This window comes from Bos indicus, chromosome 5, assembly GCF_029378745.1.
Source record: "Bos indicus isolate NIAB-ARS_2022 breed Sahiwal x Tharparkar chromosome 5, NIAB-ARS_B.indTharparkar_mat_pri_1.0, whole genome shotgun sequence".
NCBI classification, from domain to species: Eukaryota; Metazoa; Chordata; class Mammalia; order Artiodactyla; family Bovidae; genus Bos; species Bos indicus.
In genome coordinates, this window is record NC_091764.1 from 33,022,073 (window position 1) to 33,032,152 (window position 10,080).

The window sequence follows — 10,080 nt, forward strand, 5'->3', positions numbered from 1 at the left end:
GGAGAACAGAGTAAAGTCCCAGGTTTCTGGCCTAAGGACTGAAACAGGGGAGCTCAAGGAACTTAAAAGTAGCAGGGAGATTGCAAAAAGAGGAGTTTGGAAACATAAGCCCATAAAAGTTCTTTCCAAAATCCTGGACTTACCTCTGAACATGGTCCAATCCTGAACACCACCAAAGACTCTGAGAACTGAACTAAAAGAGAGACTCTGTCTAAATCCCAGACTAGCTGCTACATGGAGCACCCACAGGACACACCTGAGCAGCGTGGCAAAAGCTTTGAAAGTAAAACTGATTGCGAAACCACAACCAAAAGAACCTCAGTCTTTCAAAAGTTGAACCATTTGGGTCAGTTGTCCAAAGTAAAAATATCAACATGATCTATAGGATTTAGAAAAGACCTAGAGTCTAATAACACGACATTCAAAACATCCAGTATACAATCCAGAATTGCCGAGCATATGAAAATCTCAATTGATGTGGGAAAAAATGATGAGTAGACATCAAAGCCAAGAAGGCCCAGATGTTGAAATTATCTGACAAAGATATTTTAAAATGTTCCAAGCAATAAAGGCAAATATCCCTGCAATGAATGAAAATAGAAAGTATCTACAGAGAAAACAGAAAATATGTAAAAAAGAATTAAATGGAAATTTTAGAACTGAAAAATAGAATAACCACAAAAGAAAATCTTACTGGACACAATAATGTAATAGAGGCAACAGAAGAAGGAGTCAAAAAGTCAGTGGAATTGAAGATAGATCAATAGAAATTATCTATATATGCAACAGTGGAGAAGGCAATGGCACCCCACTCCAGTACTCTTGCCTGGAAAATCCCATGGATAGAGGAGCCTCGTGGGCTGCAGTCCATGGGGTCACTACAAGTCGGACACGACTGAGCGACTTCACTTTCACTTTCATGCATTGGAGGAGGACATGGCAACCCACTCCAGCGTTCTTGCCTGGAGAATCCCAGGGATGGGGGAGCCTGGTGGGCTGCCGTCTATGGGGTCACACAGAGTCGGACACGGCTGAAGCGACTTAGCACAGCAGCAGCATATATGCAACAGAGATGAAAGAAAAAGAACAGCGCCTCAGGGACCTTGCTCTCCTCAGAGATAATACCAAAAGATCTAACATTTATGTCATCAGAATCCCAGAAGGAGAACAGTGAGAATATGGTGCAGGAAAAATGTTTGAAAAAATCATGGTTGAAAACTTCAAATTTGGCAAATAACAAACCTAAAAATTCAAGGAGCTCACAGAATTCCAAGTAAAATACATGCAACGATGTGCTCAAACATCATAATCAAACTGCTGAAAACTAAAGGCAATGAACAAAGTGTTGAAAGTAGACAGAGAAAAGTGATGCCTTACTTATAGAGAAAAAGCAATTTGAATGACTGTGAATTTCTCACCAGAAATCACAGAGGCTGAAAGGAAGTAGCACATCTTAAAAATGCTTAAAAAAAAGGAAAAAAAAAATGTAGAGTAAATATCCTCCAGAAAAGAAAATGAAATAAAGATATTCTCAGATGCAGAAAAATTAAGCGATTTTATTGCTAGCAAACTGACTCTGATACCCAAAGAAACTAGAACATCAATGTTTTAAAAAGAGCGATATAAGTGATAAATGTCTGAGTAAATAAAATAGACTGAGTTATTTAAAAAGTGTTTGACGTTTGAAAGCAAAAATTATGAAATTATCTGAATAGTTTGAATATACGTTGATATAATATGTAAGAAAGTGCCAACATAAAAGCAGGGGAGATGAAGGGACTTAAAAGATGGTAGGATTTCTACATTCCATGAAAAGTGGTACAATACTATTTCTAAATGTGTCAAATGTTAAGTATGCCCTAAAGCAATACCTAAAAACTATGCAAATAAATGTTGACAAAAATCAGAGTAGGCAAGTTAAAATGGAATACTATCAGATATTCAAATAGCTCAAGAGAAAGCAGAAAAGGGGAAACAAACAAAAAAAGAGGAAATAAACAGAAAATAAATATTAACATGATATACCTAAACCCAAACATATCAATATTTACATTAAATATAAAGGCTTTATCTGAATTATAGAGATTGGCAAACTTTTTCTGTAAAAGGCCAGATAATAAATATTTTTGCTTTTCTGGCCAGGGTGTCACAACTGTTCAATTTGCCCATTGTAGCACAAAAGCAGTCATAAACAAAGCATAAATAAGTGTTTTGGCTGTGTTCCAAGTATACCTTATGATTAAACACCAAAACAGGTAGTGAGCTGCATATGGCCCATGGATGGGCTGTAGGTTGGTGGTTCCTGTCCCAGACAAATTAATTAAAAGACAAATTGTCAGAACAGATAAATAACCATGGTCAAACTGTATGCTATCTGTAAGAAACTCACTTCAAATACAGTGGCATAAGTAGACAAAAAGTAAAAGGGTGGAAAAATTATTTATACCATTAATCAAAATGGAGCTGAGGTGGCTCTATTAATATCAAACAAAGAAATCTCATAGCAAAAAGTTTACCAACAGTAAATAGGGACACTACATAATGATAAAAGGATCCATCACCAAGAAGACATAATGCTCTTTGATGTCAATGAACCTTACGATGGAGCTTCAAAATGCATGGAGCAAAAACTTGTAGAATTGAAAGCATAAATACAAAAATGCATAATTGCCATCAGAGATGTAAACACTTCTTAATAAACAATGTAATTATTATAGTAAAATTACCAAGGATATAGAAGAACTGAACATTATCAAATAATTGCATCTAATTGATGTTAATAGAAACATTACCTGACAGAAATATTAACAACAGCAAATGGAATATAGCAACACATGAAAAGAATAATCTACCATGGCCAAGAAGAATTCCAACAGTTAGAACCGGACAAAAAAGAAGGGACTGGTTCAAAATTGGGAAAGGAGTATGTCAAGGCTGTATATTGTCACCCTGCTTATTTAACTTATATGCAGAGTATATCATGCGAAACGCTGGGCTGGATGTAGCACAAGCTGAAATCAAGATTGCCAGGAGAAATATCAATAACCTCAGATGTGCAGATGATACCACCCTTTTGGCAGAAACTAAAGAGGTATTAAAGAGCTTCTTGATGAAGGTGAAAGAGGAGAGTGAAAAAACTGGCTTAAAACTCAACATTCAAAAAACTAAGATCATGGCATCTGGTCCCATCACTTCATGGCAAACAGGGGAAAAAATGGAAGCAGTGACAGACTTTATTTTCTTGGGCTCCAAAATCACTGCAGACGATGCATGCAACCATGAAATTCAAAGATGCTTGCTCCTTGGAAGAAAAGCTATGACAAATCTAGACAGTGTATTTAAAAAGCAGAGACATCACTTTGCCAACAAAGGTCCATCTAGTAAAAGCTATGGTTTTTCCAGTAGTCATATGAGGATGTGAGAGTTGGACCGTAAAGAAGGCTGAGCGCCAATGAAATGATGCTTTTAAACTGTGGTATTGGAGAAGACTCTTGAGAGTCCTCTGTCTCTGAGGACAGAGATCAAATCAGTCAATCTTAAAGCTAATCAATTCTGAATATTCATGAGAAGTATTGACCCTGAAGCTGAAGTTTCAATACTTAGGCTACCTGATGAGTACAGCTGACTCATTGGAAAAGACCTTGATGCTGGGAAAGATTGAGGGCAGGAGGAGAAGGGGGTGACAAGGATGATATGCTTGGATGGCATCATCGACTCAATGGACATGAGTTTGAGCAAACTCTGGGAGATAGTGAAGGACACGCAAGCCTGGTATGCTGCAGTCCATGGGGTCACAAAGAGTCTGACATGACTGAGTGACAGAACAACACCAACAAGGAGAGTTTATCACAGGAATGTGAAGCTGACTCAATATTAAAAATCAATCAATGCAATCTACTATATGAGCATCCTTTTCAAGTACATTTTGAACATTCACCAAGGTAGATTATATTCTGAGTGACAAAAGAAATCTTAAGAAATTTTTTGAAAAGGAAATAAAATAAAAAGTATGTTCTCTGACAATAATATGATAAAACTAGAAGTAAATAGGAGAATAATAAAAGGAAAATCTCTGAATACTTGGAAATTAAATGATATGCATCTAAATGAGCCACAGGTCAAAAGGAAGTCTTCAGGAAGATTAGCCAAGATTTAAAACTGAACAAAAATAAAATACAACATAACAGAAACTGTGGGATGAAGACAAAGCAGTGCGTGTATGTGCTAGTCACTCAGGCGTGCCTGACTCTGCAACCCCATGGACTGTAGCCCCCCAGTCCTCTAACCATAGGATTTTCCAGGCAAGAATACTGGAGTGGATTGCCATTTCCTTCTCCAGGGGATCTTCCCGAACTTGGAATAGAACCTGGCTCTCCTTCATTGCAGGCAGATTCTTTATCAACTGAGCCATCAGGGAAACCCTACTTAGAGGGAAATTATAGCATTAAATGCTTATATTGAAAAGAAAGATTTTATATCAATAATCTAAGCTTCCTCCTTAAGAAGCTAAAAAAAAGCAAAATGAACACAAAGCAAGTTAAAGAGAGAAAATAATGAAGATAAAGGCAGAAATCAATAAAATTTAAACCAGGAAAACAATAAAGAAAATCAGTGAAACAAAGCTGACTCTTTGGAAAGATCTATAAAATTAATAAATGTCTATTAATATTAACCCCCCCCCCCCAAAAAAAAAGAAAGAGAGAAAACATTATTTACCAATTGGAGGAATAAAAAAAGATTATCACAATTGTCACCAAATATCTCATAACTATTAAAGAAATTGAATTCATAGTTTTAAAACTTCTGCAAGAAGTCTCCAGGCCTAGATAATTTCACTGGAGAATTTTACCAAACATTTAAAGAAATAAAACCATTCTATGTAATCTTTTCTAACAAGTAAAAATGGGCAAAACATTTCTCGAGTCATTTTATGAGGCTAGCATTATACTGACACCAAAATCAGACAAAGACAGTACAGTCAGTTCAGTCGCTCAGTCGTGTCCAACTCTTTTCGACCCCATGAACTGTAGCATGCCAGGCCTCCCTGTCCATCACCAACTCCTGGAGTTCACTCAAACTCACGTCCATTGAGTCAGTGATGCCATCCAGCCATCTCATCCTCTGTCGTCCCCTTCTCCTCCTGCCCCCAATCTCTCCCAGCATCAGAGTCTTTTCCAATAAGTCAATTCTTCGCATGAGGTGGCCCAAGTATTGGAGTTTCAGCTTTAGCATCATTCCTTCCAAAGAATACCCAGGACTGGTCTCCTTTAGAATGGACTGGTTGGATCTCCTTGCAGTCCAAGGGACTCTCAAGAGCCTTCTCCAACACCACAGTTCAAAAGCATCAATTCTTGGGTGCTCAGCTTTCTTCACAGTCCAACTCTCACATCCATACATGACCATAGGAAAAACCATAGCCTTGACTAGACGGAGCTTTGTTGGCAAAGTAATGTCTCTGCTTTTGAATATCCTATCTAGATTGGTCATAACTTTTCTTCCAAGGAGTAAGCGTCTTTTAATTTCATGGCTGCAATCACCATTTGCAGTGATTTTGGAGCCCCCCAAAATAAAGTCTGACACTGTTTCCACTGTTTCCCCATCTATTTGCCATGAAGTGATGGGACCAGATGCCATGATCTTAGTTTTCTGAATACAACAACTAAATGCCTACATACCAGTATCACTTATAAACAAATCCTCAAAAATATTAACAAATTAAATCTAGCAAAATATGAAAAGAATAATACACCATGACCAAGTCAGCTTTGTCTCAGGAATGCAAAGCTGGTTCATTGTTCAAAATCTATCAACATAATTCACCATATTAACAGTCTAAAGATGAAAACTCTTATGGTCATATCAATTGACATACAGAAATCATTTTAGGAAGTTCAACATTAAGGAAACTTCCTCAGTGTGATAAAGGTCATCTGTAAAAACACAACTAACATCTTACCTAACGGGGAAATGCTGAATGTTTTTCTAAGATCAGTAATAAGACAAGCATAATTTTAGGCATGCATATTAGATGGCTGAAACTCTAAAGCAAAGCAAGGAGTCTATTATTCAAGCCAGGATAATGGTTACCTCTGGGAAAGGAGGTAGAGAAGTGGTTGCAATTCGAAGGGGCTCAGAAGGGTCTTCCAAATGTTGGCAATACTGTTGTCTATTTTTTGACCTAATGGTATTCTCATCAGTGTTTACATCACAATTTGTTGTGTATTTATCTTTGGCACTTTCCTGTATTTCCATTATATTTTTCAATGCAGTGTTATAGAAAAAAATTAATATTTAAAAAAATTTTAAATGTTACTTTCTTTAGAGAGAATTTTTTCTTTAGAAAGAATAATTTAGTACGATACTCCTCGTAACTTTATATTTTTATTTTACTTTGCTTTTTAAAGCCAGAACATTTATTGCTTGACTAATCATTGAAATCCTTAAGATGAACCAGATACCGCGACAGCTGCCCTTTGGGGTTTAAGTGCTGTTCTTTCATGGAATCCATGCCTGAATCTGCCGTATACAGATTTTAGGTGCTGCATTCGACCAGTCCCTGTGGTATTTCGTCTTTTAGCTTTGCCACTCCAGTTATACTTTCTCTTTTGTTTGGCAGGATAGCCACATTTGCCGTAGGTTGACTTCTGAAGGTGGTAGGCTTTAGAGCCACAGCAGCAGCACAGCGTGTGTGTCTTATTCTGATGCTTTCCAAATGATGAGGTTCCCTTTGTCATCTTGCCCTGCCCAACTTTCTATATTTTTAATATTAATGCTGCTGCTGCTAAGTCTCTTCAGTCATGTCTGACTCTGTGCGACCCCATAGACGGCAGCCCACCAAACTCCCCCGTCCCTGGGATTCTCCAGGCAAGAACGCTGGAGTGGGTTGCCATTTCCTTCTCCAAGGCATGAAAGTGAAAAGTGAAAGTGAAGTCGCTCAGTCATGTCTGACTCTTAGCGACCCCATGGACTGCAGCCTACCAGGCTCCTCCATCCATGGGATTTTCCAGGCAAGAGTACTGGAGTGGGGTGCCATTGCCTTCTCCAATATTAACGCTAACAATTTATAAATACTTGAAGTAAAAAATCTCTGGAGATTTTATTGTATTCAAACCAAAGTCATAGTTTTAACTACTCAGCATGGAACTTGCTTAACTCCTGAGGTTTGGTTTTCTCACCAATACAGTGAGGAGTGGGCTAGAAAGTTTCTTCTGGTTGTGGGTGGGGCCCCAGCGCAGAAGGAACACAGGGGATCAACTAGCAAGCTTCTTAGTGTGTTTTAAGCTTCAATCCAACCCTTTCTGATTGAAAAACTGTCAAAAATTGGCCTTAATTACCTAAAAGCTTTTTATATAAGTTCCTTAACAGATTATTTATAGTAAAGCCATTTAATATCATTAAGATAATTCCATGTGCATGTAAAAAAAAAAAAAACTTATTTTAAATTCCAGTGATGGCTCAAAATGTCTGTCCTACTTTTTTAGGTTTCCACTTGCTTAAAATAGTATTTAAAATAAAAATTTGAACCAAAGAGCCAATAGGAATTTGGAAAAACAAGCATGGATAGAAAATTAAGAATGTGTAAAAGTCCTGTAACTAAATCCTAATTTGTATCAGTATTATGGAGAAAATATAAAGTTATGCAAGCAGACGTTAGCAAAAGTACAGATAATAACCTCAACGCTTTTTTTCTAGATTTGGAAAAAATGACTTAAAGCTTGAATTTTTATTATGAATGCTCATGTATTTAAAAACTTTTAAAGGTCTTACTTTGGGAGCGATATGGGGGTTTTCTAAAATATATAAAATAGTAGCCTATCTGTGTTTTATTATACATGATAAAGTTTTAAATTTGTATGTAGTAAAATGTAGAATTCCCTACTCTATGATTCCTTTTAATCTTTGCCTAGAAAGTAGTTCCTCATTCATTTCTCATTCATTTAATTAATGTCTTTCATTTATTTAATAAATACTGAACATTTAATATGTTCTAGGTATACATCAGAAAACAAAATAGACAACATTTCCTACCCTCTTGGACCTTACTTGTAGAGGAAGTAGACAAAAAAACATAATTAATAAGTATATTATATGATGTGTTAGAAGGTAGTAAGTGCCATGAGGGGAAAAAAAAGTAAAGCACAGATATGGAGATCAATAGTGAGAGGAGGTAGGGGATTGTAATTATAAACAAGGGAGGATCAGAGTAGAACTCATTTAAAAAGGATATTTGAACAAGATACTTAAAGGAAGTGAGTGAATAAGGCATGCAGATATTTCGGGGAAGAATTTTCTAGGTGAAGGGAATAACATGAACAAAGTTTCTGAGGTCAGAGGTTGCCTGGATTGTTGAAGGAACAGCATGGAGTCCACCGTGGCTGGAGCAGTGACAAGTTGGGAGATTAAGAGGGGTAAGGGGACTCTTGTGAGACTCTAAGAAGTCTGATATTCACTGTGAATAAAATGGGAGCCATTGAAAGGCTCATAATCTAACTTGGGTTTTGACAGGGTCACTCTAGCTGTTCTTCTGAAAATGACTGTAGGGAGACAAGAATAGATGCAGAGTGACCTGTTAAAAAGACTATTACAATAATCCTGGCAAGACGTGAGGGTGACCCAGATCGTAGTGTAACAGTGGAAGTAGTAACAAGTGGTCACATTTTGGATATACGGTGAAGGTAGGATTCCACTGGAAGAATGGATTTTTTATCAGCTGAGATGAAGACTATGGATGGAAAAGAGATGGATAAGATTAGTTCAGTTTTTGACATCTTAAATTAGATGCCCATTTGATATTACAGTAAGTCACTTTTGTACATACAAACCTTCAAGTTGAGAACCTTCAAAAATGTGAACATGTATTCCATCAGTGCCAGGCATGAATGAAATTGCAGCTTGCCCTCTGTGAGCTTCCCTGGTGGCCAGCTGGTAAAGAATCTGCCTGCAATGTGGGAGACCTGGGTTCAACCCCTGGGTTGGGAAGATCCTCTAGAGAAGGGTACGGCTACCAACTCTAGTATTCTGGCCTGGAGAATTCCTTGGGCTGTATAGCATGGGGTCTCAGAGAGTCAGATATGACTCAGCGATTTTCACCATTCACTCTGTCTCCTACTGCTGACGATCCTTCAGCTCTACCATCTCCCACCTCCTCTCCCTCCTCTAGTCAGTAACTCTTCTTGCCTGTTCACTTGACACCAACCCATATAGATCAGCTGTTGTACTGTACTACTGTACTTTTTAAAGTCCTGCTGCCACTGCTGCTGCTAAGTTGCTTCAGTCGTGTCCGACTCTGTGCGACCCCATAGACGGCAGCCCACCAGGCTCCCCCATCCCTGGGATTCTCCAGGCAAGAACAATGGAGTGGGTTGCCATTTCCTTCTCCAATGCATGAAAGTGAAGTCGCTCAATCGTGTCGGACTCTAGTGACCCCATGGACTACAGCCCACCAGGCTCCTCCGTCCAAGGGATTTTCCAGGCAAAAGTACTGGAGTGGGGTGCCATTGCCTTCTCTGTTAAGTCCTGCACTATAAGGTTAAAAACATTTTCTTTATTTTTTGTGCTTTTTTATGTATTATTTGTGTGAAAGTATTAATAAGTCTATTAAAGTACAGTACGATGTGTTAGTTGGGTACCTCGGCTACCTTTGTTGGAGAAGGAAATGGCAACCCACTCCAGTGTTCTTGCCTGGAGAATCCCATGGACAGAGAAGCCTGGTAGGCTGCAGTCCGTGGGGTCGCACAGAGTCGGACACGACTGAAGCGACTTGGCGGTGGTGGCGGCGGCTACCTTTGTTTGACTTACAATTAAACTGGACTCACGAACACACTCTAGGAACTGAACTCATTTGTATGTAGGGAACTTGCTATAAATGACAATGTTGAGTACTGGACTGGACTGAATAGCATCCCCTCAAAATCATGTCCACTCAGAACTTCAGAATATGGCCTTATTTGGAAATAGGATCTTTGCAAATGTAATTATTTAAATTCCATTAATCATACTGGATTAAGATCAGTTCTAATCCTGTGACAGCTGTCCTTATATGAAAGCGAGGTGAACACAGGGACACACCAGGAACAGTAC

General features: G+C 38.2%; 1 pseudogene; it reads right to left on the minus strand.

Moving 5' to 3' along the window:
* Positions 1 to 1,484: 1,484 nt before the first annotated feature.
* LOC139183103 (large ribosomal subunit protein eL37 pseudogene) lies at positions 1,485 to 9,651 on the minus strand (annotated as a pseudogene).
* Between the last annotated feature and the right edge of the window lie 429 nt (positions 9,652 to 10,080).